Here is an 18,174-nt window from a genome sequence, read left to right on the forward strand (position 1 = left end):
TATTGGCCAAGGATGAACCAAAGGATGAGAAATTTTTTTTTTCTTTGTTTTTCTTTCTAGTTTCGGCAAGTATGAAGATGAGAAAAGGATGAACAAAAATTCTCTCCTTTCTTTTCTTTAGCTCACGGCAATGGGGGGGGACAAAACAACTACACACACATTTTTTTTTATTCACCATACTCCTTTTCATTATTTTATGCCCATACCCCTTATTTTATTTGTTTTATCCCAACATTTTATGACACAAATTAACATATTTTATTTGTGCCATACTTATGCCATAATTTCCATAAAAAAAAATTGCACAATTGCTCATCATGCCCATCATGGCCGGCCACCTTGTTTTAAGGTGGGAAATTTGACATGCAAATCCACCTATTTCATACTATAAGTTATTTGGCCACTACAAATTAGCCTATAGCATTTGCAAAAATTTTCACATGAGTCACATTTCAAAATTTCACTCACAATTGGCAAAATCAAAGCATGAAATTTTCACACATGCACTTTCACATGAAATAAACATAGGATACAACATCTAATTATTATTGTGACTCGGTTTAGCGGTCCCGAAACCACTTCCCGACTAGGGTCAATTTTGGGCTGTCACAAATTCTATGCCTAAAGTGCTTAAATTGAAAGTAGGGACTAAATCGAATAAGTTGCAAAATTTGCATTCTAGAAGTTTTTAGTATGAAATTGCATTGAAATATTAATTAGGAGGTCTTAAATAACAATTTGACCAATTTCTAAGTCTATGGACAAAAATTGGACATGGATGGAATTTTTGGAAAGTTTAGTAGTAAGGGCATTTTGGTCATTTAGTTATTAAAATGAATTAAAAACAAAATTAAAAGCCAATTTTTGTCCATCTTCTTCATTAGGCCGAAATTTCAAGGGTTCTCCATAGCTAGGGTTTGTTTCAAGCTTCCAATCTCCATAGTAAGTGATTCCAAGCCCCGTTTTTAATGTTCTTTACGTTTTTGGAATCCCGGTAGCTCGATTAAGCTTATGTTAGCAATAATTCAACCTAGGGTTTATATTTGGAAACATACCCATAGGTAAAATTTGTGTATTTTGATGTTTTATGATAGAATATGGGGTTTTAAATTATGTTAGACAACTTGTGCTACTCGGTTTTGAGTGAAAACGAGTAAAAGGGCTTAATCGGCAAAAATACCTAATAGTCACAAGTATATGTTAGAGTAAGAATTTGATGTTGCCATAGAAGGGAAAAATGATCAGCAAGTTATAAAACATAAGAATAAGGAATAAAGTTTAATTCCTGAGCCTAGGGGCAAAAGTGTAATTATGTAAAAGTTTAGGGGCAAAAGTGTAATTTTTTTAAAGTTCGTATTAAATGCTGTTTTGATAAATGTATGTATTAAATAAGATTAATTTGGTATTATAGATCAAGAAAAACGAGATTCAAGTCGTGATCGAGGAAAAGAAAAGATTGTGGACTAAATTGCAAAATCTTTATATTTTGGTACCAAGGTAAGTTCATGTGTAAATAATGTAGCATAATTGTTATTTTTAAGTTATTGATGTTAATTATATGATATGCTGATTTTTTTTATCGTGAAATATTATGCTTTGTGGTTAATGTTGAGTAATATGCAAATTATGTTTACTACTTGATAAATATGAATTGCAACCGAGTATCGGTTCCGATATTCCATGAAAGACGGCAGTGTGAGATCTAGGAAAAAAGCCTGTTTGAACATTAGGAATAGATTAGGATACAAGTGACAAGTCACTAGGATGGTTGAGCATCCGAACTCGTTGAGTTGAGTCCGAGTTCACTTATGGATGCGAATGTCCGAACTCGTTGAGTTGAGTCCGAGTTCGTGAAATGTAACTAGGCATCCGAACTCATTGAGTTGAGTCCGAGTTCACTTATGGATGCGAACGCCCGAGCTCGTTAAGTTGAGTCCGAGTTCACTTAGGGGCGGGTTACATGATTTCTTGATTACATATGAGGCACTTATGTGCAAATTATCCGTGTATCCGAGTTGTATTCCGATGTGTTCAACGGGTGAAATTTCTAGTGAAATGAAAGAACACTTAAGATGCAAGCGACGTTTTGGTAAGTGTTGTGAAATGGACACTTTGGACAGGTATATTCTTAACCGTCGGGTTGATAATAGATACAACAACGATAAGGTAGTAAGATGATGAATGATGTTTAGAAATATGATATATGTTTTGGTGATACCATGCTAAAGTTGTTTGGTATATTTGTATTGTTATGTTACTTGTTATTTACATATGAACTTACTAAGCATTTATGCTTACTCCTTCCTTTTCATTCACTGTAGTTTTGAACAAGCCGCCTCAGGAATCGGGACAGGTCGAAAGTTCGATCACACTATCCAAAGGACTTTTATCTTGGTAAATGGCTTGTACAACTACTTAAGTATGGCATGTATAGCAATATACTTATTTTGTGTAAATAATTTTATGATATGGCCATGTTTGGTTGAGAAAATGTTTGATATTTATAAGTCATGGTGATGGCTAATTTAGATCATGTTTGATATCATGGAAGTTTAATAGGTTATCTAGTTCATAACAACTCATGAAAAGATGAAATTTCCCTTAAAACAGAATATTGCTGCAGCAATGACATGAATTTGAAAAATCACTAAAAATAGTATAAATGGAATTAAATTATGAGAAAGTTATGAAATTGAAGCTTAATGAGTCTATTTTCATATGAATAAAAAAAAGGCATATAAATTATACTTTATGAGATATTTGAAACCTTGTGAAACAGGGCCAGAGTGATTTCTGGATCCTCTGTTCTGACTTTAAAAATTCATAATAAATTTCAAAAAAATAATTAGAAGTCATTCTTTATATGTACAGATTCCTTATTGAGTATGTTTTAAGATAAACAAACCTTGTAGTCATTGAAATTTTTTATAGAGATATATCTGATTCGTAATACACAGAGGTTAGAGCAGTCGAACCCTGAAATAGGGGATACTTTAATTAATAAACTGTACTAATTGGCCCAATAAAAAATTCTAGAAAAAAATTAGTAAATAGATATATGAGTCTAGATTCAGGGAAAATTTACGGATCTTGATTTCGAGTTTCGTAACTCGAGATATGATTTTTCTTGTAACTGTGACGCGAGTAGCTAGAAAGCTGTGAATGTAGAAACAAATGATTTGAAGTTCTTAAATTGATAAATTATGTTCGGTAACCCCTCAAGCTCGACTCCGGTGATGGTCTCGGGCGTGGGGGCGTTACATTAACTTACCGTTTATTGAAGCTCTCTCACAGATGTCGAATGCAATGAAATTTTTAAAAGAGCTTTTGGTAAATAAGCGGAAGTTGGACGAAGCGTCGCATGTGGAGCTAAACACAGCCTGCTCAGCTATTCTACAGAATAAGCTACCCCACAAATTGAAAGATCCAGGGAGTTTTACAATCCCTTACTTAATCGATAGTTTAGATATAAGTCATGCATTAGCTGATTTAGGGGCTAGTATTAACGTCATGCCTTACAAAATGTTTAAGCAACTAGGTCTTGGGAAGCCTAAACAAACTAGGATGAGCATTCAATTGGCAGATAAAACTATAAGATTTCCTAGGGGTATTATTGAAGATGTACTAGTGAAAGTCCCGTTGATTTTTTTGTTCTAGACATAGAGGAGGATAATGACACCCCTTTGATTTTAGGGAGGCCCTTTTTAGAAACTGCTAAAACAGTTATTGATGTTGGCACAGGTGAGCTTACACTTCGTGTGGGAGACGAAATGATCACCCTTCAAGCTTGTACTTCTGGTATCACATCGAACAGTGAAGGTAATGGTCCGCACCAGTCTACTAAAACTGATAATATGACACAACCTACTTTGTAGAAATTGAGTTTCAAAGAAGTTCACAAGCCATGTTCCAGCAATGATAGAGGACACACTCATGAAGAACGAAGTCTACGGATAGAGGAACTAGATGAATGGCGAGCACATAAACCGACAACACACGATAAACCGAAACTACATCAAAACGAGTCCGATACCTCACCAAATCAACTTAAGGTTGGTGATAAAGTCTTACTAGATGCCACAAATCCCCACATTGTCACTACCACACCGAATGAGGAAATCCCTCTTACGGTACTCAGTATTTTTCCATTCGGTACGGTGGAGGTGAGTCATCCTAGGTTCGGCAATTTTAAGGTAAACAACACTCATTTAAAACCTTATTTTGTTAGGACTGATAGCAGGAACGAGGAGTACGAACTCCTTGAACCACCATTATTTTTCAACCAGAGAGGTAAGTCGAGCTTAGACTATAAATAAGCGCTTCTCGGGAGGCAACTCGAGCACTAACATATTTTGATTTCTTTATTTTTAATTTCTAACACTTTAAATCATTAATTTTATCTTTGAATTGCAAAGTTTTTCTGCACACACGGCCAGACACACGAGCGTGCCTAAAGTCGTGGCCAAGTAGGGGAAGAGACACGGCTGTGCGATACGGCCGTGTGGAAACAAGACATGATTTCCCCAAAACACGGGATACGATAAATCCCCATGACCGTGTGACATGGCCATGGGTGAAGTTGATAGGTGAACACGGGCGTGGGAATGGAAAAACACGGGCGTGCAAGGGACAAGGCTCGATTCTGTTTCTTCGACACGGGCGTGAGACACGCCCGTGCCGTTGAGCTGTGGACAACAATACACAGTCATGGTACCCTAACACACGGGCATGAGAGAAGCGAAAAAAGCTAGGCACGACCGTGCGACATGACTGTGTGCCACACACGTCCAAGGCACACGGGTGTGGGATAGTAGCCGGGCATGACCTAAATCGCAAGATTTGAAAAACACGGGCTCACCTTCAGAGTACACGGGCGTGGCCCTAGGCCGTGTGGCCCTCCACTATATAAGCAAACCACTATTCATCTTCTTCCCCCTTTCAAAACCCTAGTCGAAATCTCCCTTTCTCCACTCCCTAATCCCTATTCCGGCCACCATTCCCCAGATTCTCACTTCCCCAACCCCCAAACCATCCTAAAATCCACTCCCCCTGCATTAATCCTCACTTTCCTATCTCTTTTCCCTCCATTTTCCCTCCACACGGCTGTACCCCCATGCCACATGCTTGTGCTCGCCTCCAACACGGCCGTGCGCCACCCTATAGCAGCTTTTGGTTCACTTTCTCACCCTTTTTTTTTCCAATCTGTGTTGCTACATTGGTATTCTTTATGCCTTACACAAATATTATTACTGTTACCAATTTGTTCTGAATAATTTGGGAATTTGCTTTAGTATTTTCTATATTTGAACTGTTAAAGCTACTAAATAGCATATACTAGTTTTAGGATTCTTGTTTAACTGCTGATACATCTTTGATTCCAGTAAATGTTTCTGAATAGTCATATAAATTTTTCACCTCTCGCTTGATATCGTTAAATGTTAACACATCTTGGAACTACTGTCATAAGATTATATCAATGCTCATACATTTTCAGATACATTATGTTATCATGAGAGGAAAGAAGGCCGCGGTCCTATCCTCAAAAAGACGTAGGGGACCGGGTTCTTCCTCAGTACGTGCTACAGCCAAAGTTCGGCACCCGTTTATTGAGTTTCCGCAAGCTTCACAAGAGGAGCTTTTTCAGATACTACGCGCGTGACCCCTCACTACAGGTCGTTGCATCGATTGGGCTACCGTGGAGCAAGTCCAACTAGCTGATGCCATTTGCGCTCTCCTATCCATAGACCCATGGGAACAGTTCTTCGCTATTATCAAACCCAGTTATTTAGAGCTAACTTTAGAATTATGCTCTACTTTTCATCTACAGGTGGTGATGACGAACAATGACGACCCTGGCACCATTCAATTTTGATTAAGCTGTCTAGTTCGCGCAATGAGTGTCCTAGAGTTTGGAGTCGCTCTGGGACTCTACACTGATGACTTTATGGAGGAGGAGGACATGAATGCACTACCATGCAATATCCACATTTCTCTCTCCTTGTGCTGGAAGGCTTTGGCACCGCTCTATTCCACCTACGACCCCAGCCGCTCGAAGACCTCATCTCTCACCCCTTCCCTACGCTATCTCCATGCCATATTGGCACACTCCTTGACCGGAAGGAGAGAGAGCACCGGCATCGTCAACACCCACGACGCCTACTATTTATGGTGTATGGCGAATGCACACGTGACTGACTTGGTCTACTTCATCGTTTTCTCCATTCGCCATCAGCCCGAGCGACATCGGAAGGGAGTAATCTCTATCGGCCCCTACATGACGCACCTCGCCAAACACTTTAGCCTCCTCAACACCGTGGCCCAGTCATCAGCACTTACACTGATAGGTCAGATGTCCCCACAGGGCATCACAACTATGTTACACATGAAGATGATCGAGCACCAACGTGGGACCGATCCTCCTCAGTACTGTCTCACTCATGCCATTGACAAGGAGGATCTTGAGGACGTTCCTGATGATGTCCCCCCACAGCACGAGGAGCCTTCTACCACGCCACCTAGGGAGTGACCAGTTCATGTGGCTGCTTCATTGGCACACCTTTCTGACCGACTCGCTCACTTCGAGCAGTATTGCACTACACAGTTCAAGATGATTCACGAGCGAGATCGGCGACGTGATAGATAGATGGACGACATGCAGGCCATGATGTAGCAGCTGTGCCAGCACTTTCACATCGTCGCTCCAACGCCACCACCTGAGGGCCCCATTGACGAGGATCATTGAATCCTCCTATCTTTTTTTTATTTTTATTTTCATTTCAATTTTATTATTTTCTTTTAAAAAACATATCTATATTAGTAAATTTTACTTTCTTCATTTTTTTGGTATTTCTAACAAGTAATCCCACTACGCTCTCTTCCACACCCACTCTTAATAAGCTCTTCATGATTCTACAGACTTCCAAGCAAAGCTGCTAGGAATATCTTACAGAATGAGGAAACAAATAGGGAACAATACCTCATGATTGCCATGTTCAACGACCCGATTTCTTCATTTAGCAATGAACAGTGGCATCTACCACTTTCCCCAAACACTCCAACCTCAGAATCAAGCTCCCCATCCATAAATCAGGGAGTTTCACCTCTTTCCCTCTTATGATTTTCTTTATTTTGAATATTCTACGTCTTATGATTTTATTTATTTTGAATATTCTATCTTTGTACATTGAGGGCAATGTACATCTTAAGTGTGGGGGGTGAATATGAACATGCTGCCTAACTTTTTGCATTATTCTCAAATCCCTAAATTTGGTCTTGTACTTAAGTGATTTTCTCATAATATTGATCGAATGAATTTTGATTGATCTATAATTATTGTTGATATGTCATGAATTAGACCATGGGAATTATGTATGATTATTTGATTATAGGACATTAGAAAATTGAGTATGATAAATTGATATTTTGAGAACTAAAATTTTTAGATTATTTTCCTAAATTGAGGTATTATCTTGAAATCTTAAGTATACAGAAATGACATCCAAAACCCAAATTTTTGGTGAGATTTTTTAGCCTTTTGAGCATATAGCTTTCTTTCTTGCTCAATTTTTTTGTAGTTTGAGTATGTCAACATTGAACTATTATTTTAGAACTTACTTCGATTATACATGTCGAGATCACTCGTATGATTTGATATACTGAGGTGATAAAGGCACTTAGGATTTAACCCACTTACTCCATAAAAAGCCGTCCCACAGAATTAAACCCTTAGTGAACCCTGTTGAGCCTACTAACCCTTTTTATTGAGTAACGCTCATCATTAACCCATTAATTGTAACGCCCCCACGCCCGAAACCGTCGCCGGAGTCGAGCTTGAGGGGTTACCGAACATAATTTATCAAATTAAGAACTTCAAATCATTTGTTTCTACATTCACAACTTTCTAACTACCCGCGTCACAGTTACAAGAAAAATCATATCTCGAGTTACGAAACTCGAAATCAAGATCCGTAAATTTTCCCTAAATCTAGACTTATATATATATTTACTAATTTTTTTCTATAATTTTTGGTTGAGCCAATTAGTACAGTTTATTAGTTAAAGTCTCCCTTATTTCAGGGTTCGACTGCTCTGACATCTGTGTATTATGAATCAGATATCTCTCTATACAGAATTTCAATGACTACGAGGTTTGTTTTTATTATTAAAACTAGACTCAATAAGGAATCTGTAAATATAAAGCAAAACTTCTAATTATTTTTTTAAAATTTATTATGAATTTTTAAAGTTAGAACAGGGGATCTAGAAATCACTCTGGCCCTATTTTACAAAAGTTTAAATATCTCATACAATATAATTTATATGCCAGTTTAGTTCAATCCACATGAAAATAGACTCATTAAGCTTCAATTTCATAACTTACTCATTATTTAGTTCCATTTATACTATTTTTAGTGATTTTTCAAATTCATGTCATTGCTGCAGCAATATTCTGTTTTAAGGCAAGTTTCATCTTTCCATGAATTTTTATAAACTAGATAACCTATTAAACTTCCATAATCTCAAACATGATCTAAATTAGCCATCATCATGACTTATCAATATCAAACATTTTCTCAACCAAACATGGCCATATCATAAAATTATTTACACAAAATAAGTATATTGCTATACATGCCATACTTAAGTTTTACAAGCCATTTACCCAGATGAAAGTCCTTTGGATAGTGTGATCGAACCTTTGACTCGTCCCGATTCCCGAGCTGGCTTGTTCAAAACTACAGTAAATAAAGAGGAGGGAGTAAGCATAAATGCTTAGTAAGTTCATATGTAAATAACAAGTAACATAACAATACAAATATACCAAACAACTTTAGCATGGTATCACCAAAACATATATCACATTTCTAAACATCATTCATCATCTTACCACCTTATCGTTGTTGTATCTAATTTCAACCCAAGGGTTAAGAACATACCTGTCCAAAGTGTCCATTTCACAACACTTACCAAAACGTCACTTGCATCTTAAGTGTTCTTCCATTTCACTAGAAATTTCACCCGTTGAACACATCGGAATACAACTCGGATACACGGATAATTTGAACATAAGTGCCTCATATGTAATCAAGAAATCATGTAACTCGCCCCTAAGTGAACTCAGACTCAACTCAACGAGTTCGGATGCCTAGTTACATTTCACGAACTCGGACTCAACTCAACGAGTTCGAACATTCGCATCCATAAGTGAACTCGGACTCAACTCAACGAGTTCGGATGCTCAACCATCCTAGTGACATGTCACTTGTATCCTAATCTATTCCTAAGGTTCAAACGGGCTTTTTTTTCCTCGATCTCACATCTTTGCCGTCTTCCACGGAATATCGAAACTGATACTCGGTGATAGTTCATACTCATCTAGTAATTCACATAATTACATATTATTCAACAATAACCACAAAGCATAATATTTCATGATAATAATCAGCATCATATCATATAAACAACATTAAATTGCTTAAAATGACAATTATGTTACTACATTTACACATGAACTTACCTTGGTACCAAAATATAAAGATTTTGCAATTTAGTCCACAATCTTTTCTTTTCCTCGATCGCGACTTGAATCTCGTTTCTCTTGATCTATAATGCCAAATTAATCTTATTTAATACATACATTCACCAAAACAGCATTTAATACAAACTTTGGAAAAATTACACTTTTGCCCCTAAACTTTTGCATAATTACACTTTTTCCCCTAGGCTCGAGAATTAAACTTTATTTCTTATTCTTATGTTTTATAACATGCTGATCACTTTTCCCTTCTATGGCAACATCAAATTCTCTCTCTAACATATACTTGTGACTATTAGGTTTTTTTGCCGATTAAGCCATTTTACTCGTTTTCACTCAAAACCGAGTAGCACAAGTTGTCTAACATAATTTAAAACCTCATATTCTATCATAAAACATCAAAATACACAAATTTCACCTATGGGTATTTTTCCAAATATAAACCCTGGGTTGAATTATTGCTAACATAAGCTTAATCGAGCTACCGGGATTCCAAAAACGTAAAGAACATTAAAAACGGGGCTTGGAATCACTTACTATGGAGCTTGGAAGCTTGAAAAAAACCCTAGCTATGGAGAGACCTTGAAATTTCGGCCTAATGAAGAAGATGGACAAAAATTGGCTTTTTATTTTGTTTTTAATTCATTTTAATAACTAAATGACCAAAATACCCTTGCTACTAAACTTTCCAAAAATTCCTTCCATGTCCTAATTTTGTCCATGAACTTAAAATTGGTCAAATTGCTATTTAAGACCTCCTCATTAATATTCCAAAACAATTTCATACTAAAAACTTCTAGAATGTAAGTTTTGCAGCTTATTCGATTTAGTCCCTACTTTCAATTTAAGCACTTTAGGCATAGAATTTCATCATGAAATTTTCACACAATCATGCAATCATATCATAATCATCAAAATAATTATAAAATAATTATTTCTATCTCGGATTTGTGGTCATGAAACCACTATTCCGATTAAGCCCTAATTCAGGATATTACATTAACCCATTATTGTTGAAATCCTCTTACTTAATTTTCTTTTTTTTTATTGAGGTTAAATTTAATATTGTTACCTCACTATGTTCACCATTTTTTGTTACTGAATCATGAAGTATGATTTCTATATTGTATTAACTTGATTTGTTCTTAAAAAAAAAGAAAAAAAACTCAGTATTATTATTGTAATCCTCAGCAAGCTAAAGTTGTCATGAAAAAAAAAAGAGAGCTCATGTAATATAGTTCTAGATATTTGTTTGTGATTCAGTAATTAAGTTTTTGATAGTGGGGTAATATATTGAAATTATCTCGATTCTAACCTTTTTCTTTTCAGCTTGTATCCATACCCGTAACCTAAACCCCATTACAACCATGCAAAGACCTTTTGATTTGTGTATCATATAATTTACAAGTGGTGGAGATTTGATTTTCATGCAAGCCTATGGTAATAACTCTCATGTTAGACAATCGAGTGCTTAATCTTGAACCTTAAACACTTTGAGTGATTTCAGTAAATCTTTAGCGAGGATGTCATCTCTTGTATGTTTAGGACTAAAGTGAATTACTTAGAGGAAGGAGATTACTTATGATTTTATTATCAAAATATTCGATTTAGATTGTTTGAGGCTTTTAATGCCTGTATAGTTGAATTCTCACTATATGATTTTCCGTGGAATAATTTGTAACATTATCAGTAATGATTATGTGATTGAAAGGAATGAATTCTAGCAGTAAATGAGAGTTTTGCTTGAGGACAAGCAAATGCTTAAGTGTGGGAGTATTTGATAAACGCCAAATTATACATATTTTTACCCCAAATACTTAGCTTATTTATGGATGTTTGTTACTAGATTTGTGGATTTTGGTGCTCTTAATTCGGTTATTTCATGTTTTGTACTCAGGAGAGCACCAAGAGTCAAAAAGAGCCAAAAACGAGCCAAAAAGGGACAAAACGGACCAAATTGAGAAGATGACACGGCCTAAGCCTTGCCACACAGGCAGCTCACATGCCCGTGTCTTTCAAAGGTGTCGACCAAGGCTTTCACGATTCACATGGCGTGGCCATTGACCCACACGGCCGTGTACAATTTAACGGATAGAACACAGCTTGGCAATCATGTCACACGGCCGTGGCACACGGGCATGTCCCTTTTTCAAGAAGTTGTATTCTACACGGAAAAGGATACTTAGGGAGGAAGAAAGCCAATCCAAAGCCTATATAAACACCCGAAGTATGACTTAGAAGGGGGCCTCCCTCCAGAACTTTTCTGGAGTACAAAACCACACGCCAGGAATTACTTCAAGGAAGCCAGACGATCTATCCCAAAAGCCGGAGCTAATCCAAGACTGAAGATCTCTCTCAGAATTTTAGAGTTTTCTTTATGTTTTGTTATTTTCATACTTTTGAGATGTACTCTTATTTTATTATGAACTAAACCCCTTAGATACCTAAGGGGGTTGAAACCTATGATGGATTTTATTATTATTATCTGAACTGTATGATAAATACTTGATTTGTTCTTAATTATGTGTTCTTAATGCTTGAGTTAATATTCCAGCTATTGATTCATGATTTGATGTGCTTAGGCAGATGAGCAAAAGGCCCTGTCTAAGAGTAGATTTGGCATAATTAAGCAGAGTTGATCGAACGCCTAGAAATAGGGTTATGAGATTTTGCCAGATTGTGGTGAAACTTAATATGGGAGTCCATAGATCGATTTACTGCTTCCCTAGGGGTTTTAATTAAGAAAGAGATTTCAATTAATTCAACTGAGGGTTAGACGTTATTAGCCTCGAAAGAGATAATAATATAGGTTAGAAAGTCTCACGGATCAAGTCAAGTGAATAAATCGTCTGGTTCAGAGTCAGATAACAAGTGAAATCTAGGTGGATTCCTCATTGGGTGTCGTCTTTATCAATTGCTTTTCTTCAAGTCTTTTTCCAAATTTTCCCTTTGCTTTAGTTTAATTAGTTAATTAGTTTAGTTAATTAGTTTAATAAACAACCCCTCTTTATTTCTAGGTTAAATAATAAAAAGATAGTTATTACTAGTACTTTTGGTTCCCTTGGGTACGATATCCCGGTCATGCCTTTACTATACTATTGTTCGATAGGTGCTCTTGCCTTTTCATTGTGATAATAGTTAGTTTAGGTTTGATCTTCATTATAAATATTTATTACTTGTTACGAATCACGCGATCAAGCGTGTCGGCCCACACGGGCAAGACATATGGGCCCATAATTCTGAAATATTCCCTAAGGTTGCACGGGTCATTCTGTTCTACTGTAGACCTACTGTAGGTTCGATAACGGCTAATTAAACCCCCCTTCTATATGTTATGAAATTCTGCTAAACTTATCTGATTAGGAAACACTTGATTATACTGTTATATGTGTAACTATTAATTGTATAAAGCATGTTGAGCATACTTAGTCTGATAATTCTGTATCTGATATCTGCATCTGTTTTGGGGTATGTTTTATATATATGTGGAGGAAGTGTTCTGTATGGTGATCATCGCCTATATTCTGCCTGCTTGGCTGCACTATATCTGATATGTGTCGTAACGACACAATGTGGTGTGTAGGGATGAGTGGGTGTTTTTAACCCCATATGGTGTGATGGGATGGTTGGAGTTAGTGTGTAGAAGATAGGGGTAGGAATTTGCATATCTGAATCTGTTATCTGATCTGTACATTTGTTTCTGTAACTATATCTGGAATGGGAATAAGCTCGAATCTATACCTGACTGTCTAAAATGTTTCTATATGTTTGCTTGTCTAATTCTGCTGGGTTACACACTGAGTTTACGTAAACTCACATTTGTTTGTCTGTTCTGTCAGGTAATCCTCAGACTTAGGAGGATCAGTGTGACGGAGACATAGCGGTGACCACTATATCAGGAAACAATTAAACTTAGTTCTTTTGGGTTATTTTAAATTTTGGAATTTTTTGAGAGTTGTAATTTTTGGGAACTCTCTGGATTGTTTGGATTTTAACTGTTTATTTTTGGATTATTTTTCAATTTGATTGCTTTGGTAAAATTGTTTTTTTAAAATGAACATTTTTATGTAAACAACAGTTTTCCTAAAAATACGACTGTGTTTCCAAACTATAAACGACTAAGGCTGTTGCTGAAAAAAGTTTCGAGAAAGAAATTGACTAATTTGTGGTTTTTAGTAAATTCCAAAGATTGATGTTTTACCAAGTCAACACGGTTTCCAAAACCCATTTCTTGTGACATTACCAGATTTAGCCATAACGTCTAGGTCGGGTTTGGAGTGTTACATTTAGTGGTATCAGAGTCAGGTTGCAAAGCTCCGCTGTGGATTTTGGGTTCCAAAATTGTGTTTTAAAAAAATTGGTTTTCAAATTTCTTGAATAATTTGAAAGAGTATGGGGTACACTGAGTCTCTGGCTCTGATCCTGTAAGTACTGCTAAAACTTAGTTAGAACTGTTCTAACAACACTATAGATAGCACTTACTGAAAACTGTACTGAAATAGGTAGAAATTGAAACTTTTGAAAACATCTCTAAACTTCTGATAGTTTATGCATAAAATATCTGCTAATAAACACTAGAGTTGACGCATAAAACTCTTTAATATAGATAAAACTCGAATTGTACAATGAGTGCTCGGGGAACTCGCGGACGTGGTATTCGTGGCTGTGGTAGAGGCCGTAGGGGGGTCGAGCTGAGTCTTCTTCTTTAGGCAACGTGCCGAATTTGGAGACGAGTGAGACACTAGTTTTAGCTGCTACTGAGATTGGGTCTCAAAGTCACTTGGCTGAGGACAACGCACTATCCTGGGCCATACTGAGGATATTAGAGAGCGTCGTTGGACCCCATTCTGGAGCTGGGGGTCGAGGGTCAAAAACTGAATACTTCGGTCCAATGGTGCTGAGTTGTTTAGGGGTGTCACTAGAGTCACCCCTAGTGTGGCTGAGTACTGGATGGAGGCCACAGAGAGGATTATGAATGACTTACATTGCACTCCCGCACAGAAATTTAAGGGTGCATTCTCATTTCTTCGGGACTAGGCATATCAATGGGGTTGAGGAGGGTACTCACCCTGATTGTTTGACTTGGGATATCTTTAAAACCACATTTCAGAGTAAGTATGTAGGATCGAGCTATGTGGATTCTCGTAGGCGTGAGTTCATGAATCTCATGCAAGGTGATAGACCTGTGGCCGAGTATGAGGCCTAATTTCTGAGACTGAGCCACTACACTTGAGGCATGGTGGCGTCTGAGTACGAAAGGTGTATTCAGTTTGAGGGTGGGTTAAGAGAAAACTTGGGGGTACTGATTGCTCCACAGAGGGAGCGAGAGTTTGCTATTTTGATTGAGAAGGCAAAGATCGTCAAAAATGTTAAGTGCGTGGAGTGCCAGAATAGGGATCGAGAGAGGGGTAAGTACAAGAGGGATTCGGAGCCCTCAAGTTCTATGTAGAGGCCTAAGAAAAAGGCCAGATCTAATGGGCCAGTTAGAGTAGGGGTTCTTGTAGCTCCTATTGGGACCGGTAATGTAGTGATTGTGGTAGGCGCCATCCGGGCGAGTGTTGGAGGAGGATTGGGGCTTGTCTGAGGTGTGGGTCTCTTGAAGACCATATTAGGGAGTGTTCACAAAGCGCTGATTAGATGCAAGCTTCAGAACCAGGTTCTGCGCAACCTCAAAGTGTAGTTCAGCAAACACTTAGGGGTCGTGGAGTGGCTAGGGGTGGCAATGGTTTGGGCCGTGGGTAGAGAGCACCGAGCAGAGGTGCTAATCAGATAGAGGTGAGGCAGCCTGCACTTATCTATGCTGCTTGACGCCGAAAGGAAAGAGATGGTCCATTTTTAATTTCTGATGTACCTTATACTGCTCTTATAGACATAGGTTCTACACACTCCTATATGGCTAACACTGTATCTGAAAAGCTGGGGGTTACTATTGAGAGTACTTATAGTGAGATCACTGTACTGAGTCCGTTTGGGCAGCCTGTTCAGGTTAGTAAACTCTATAGGGAGGTTCCATTAGAGGTGCAAGGGATTGTTTCTAGCAGATCTGATGGAGCTTCTGTTTGGGGAGTTTGACTTAATTCTGGGAATGGTTGGTTGGTCAAGCACTGAGTTAGTTTGGACTGCACGACTAGGAGGGTCGTTCTAAGGACTGAAGATGATAGGGAAGTGGTCATAATCAAAGAGCATCGAGATTATCTGTCCAATGTGATCTCCGCTCTTGTAGCTGAGAAACTGGTTCAAAAAGGGTGTGAGGTGTACCTGGTTTACGTCAGTGTTTCTAATTCTGGGGACTCTTTTGTTAGGAATATAAGAACTGTAAGTGATTTTCCGGATGTTTTTCCTGAGGGGTTACTGGGTTTACCTCCGAATCAAGAGGTTGAGTTTGGGATTGAGCTTCTTCCGGGTACAGCTTCGGTGTTCATCGCTCCCTACGGTATGGTGCCGAAAGAGCTTATTAAGCTTAAGGCTCAACTATAGGAGCTTCTGGATCGTAGTTTCATCCGTCTGAGTGTGTCTCCATGGGGGGCACCAATTCTATTTGTTAAGAAGAAAGATGGGACCATGAGGATGTGTATCGATTATCGATAGTTGAATAAGTTGACCGTGAAGAATAAGTATCCACTTCCGATGATCGACGACTTGTTTGATTAGTTCCGTGGGGCTTTAGTGTTCTCCAAGATTAATCTTTAATTTGGGTATCATCAGTTGAGGTTTAAGGAAGCTAATGTTCATAAGACTGCATTTAGGACTCGTTATGGACATTACGAGTTCCTAGTTATGCATTTTGGTTTGACGAATGCTCTAGCCGCATTCATGGATCTGATGAACCGAGCGTTTCAGCCCTATCTGGATCAGTTTTTCATAGTCTTCATCGGTGATATCCTTGTTTACTTTAAGACCGAGGATGAGCATAATGAGCACCTTAGGGTAGTGCTTCAAATTCTACGTGAGAAGCAGCTCTACGCTAAGTTGAACAAGTACGAGTTCTTGTTATGAGAAGTAACATTTCTAGGGCATGTAGTATCTGCTGAGGTGATTTGAGTGGATCCGAGGAAGATAAAGTCTATGCTAGATTGGAAACAGGCTAATAACGTATTTGAGATCTGTTGCCAATCATATATACTTTTCATTCATTTCACATAACATTAAAAACCATTTGGCAATGGTTTATTCTGTTTTGATTTTTAATGTTATGTGAAATGAATGAAAAGTATATGTGATTGATGTTCTAGGATTTGGAAATAGCTCGAAAATGATTATGGGATTTGGTTGTAATTGATAAATCGGTCATGGTATGTGTAAATGTGGTTAGAAAATTCGGTCATGGTATATGTTTGGTTAATTATAAGTGTGAATTCATATATTAAGCTTATTTAATGCATATTTTGAATGGCATGATATAGGGTATGTTTTGTGTTAATGAATAGAGATTAGTTCGGTTTTGATACATGATATTCGTGATAGGTTTTAAAAATTTATAAATGAATCGTTCTTGAGACTAACTTATTATCACGATTAAGGCAAGTGTACCTATCGAACAGTAGTATAGTTTAGCAAGACCGAATTGTCGAACCCAAAGGAAACACGAGTACTAGTATTTACTTCCTTTTTATTATCTAGCCTAAAAATCAAGAGGTTTGGTTATCTAAACTAATTACTAAACTAAGAATGCACAGAAAGAAAATTTAGGAAAATACTTTTTAGAAAATTCGATTGATTAAGACAACACCTAAGGAAAAATCCACCTAGACTTCACTTGTTATTTGACTCTGAATCAGACAATTTATTCATTTGACATGATCCGTAGAAATCCCTAAGTTATATTATTATCTCTCTCGAGACTAATAACGTCTAACCCTAGGTTGAATAATTGAAATCTCTTTCTAATTAACACCCTAGAATTGCATTAACTCGATCTATGGATTCCCTTATTAGGTTTCACCTTAATCCGGCAAAATCTTGTCACCCTATCTCTAGGCGCGCAATCATCTTCGCTTAATTACGACAAATTTACTCTTAGACAGGGTCTATTCCTCCTCTGAATAAAAGCGTTAACTTGAATCAATATCCTGGAATATTAAAACAAGAATTAAGAATACATAATTAAGAACAAATCAAATATTTATCATACAATTCAGTTAATAATAACAAGATCCGTCTTAGGTTTCATTCCCCTTAGGTATTTAGGGGTTTTAGTTCATACTTATGAAGGAAAACATCTTAAAAGCATAAAGATAACAAAACATAAGAAAACCCAAAACTCTTGAAGGAAATTGAAGGGAGATCTTCAATCTTGATGATGAATCCGGCTTCTAAGATGGATCAATCAGCTTTCCTTGAGTAATTCCTTGCTTCCTACTCTCTGTCCCCCTCTTAAGTGCCTTATCAGGTGTTTAAATAGGCTTTAGAATGCCTAAGAGCCCCCAAAATTAGCCTTTTTTGAATAGGGTTATACTTGGGCTCGACAGGGACACGCCCGTGTGCGATTACTCCAGCCCGTGGTCTAGGCTGTTGAGCAGGCACGGGCCTGTAGTATACCCGTGTAAGTCGTGCTTCAATCCTGCCAAAGGGACACGATCGTGTGACATGCCCGTGTGAGAAAGTCCAGGCCGTGTTGATTTCCCACGTGGGTCAATTTT

The sequence above is a fragment of the Gossypium hirsutum genome, chromosome A03, assembly GCF_007990345.1.
Source record: "Gossypium hirsutum isolate 1008001.06 chromosome A03, Gossypium_hirsutum_v2.1, whole genome shotgun sequence".
Classification (NCBI taxonomy): Eukaryota; Viridiplantae; Streptophyta; class Magnoliopsida; order Malvales; family Malvaceae; genus Gossypium; species Gossypium hirsutum.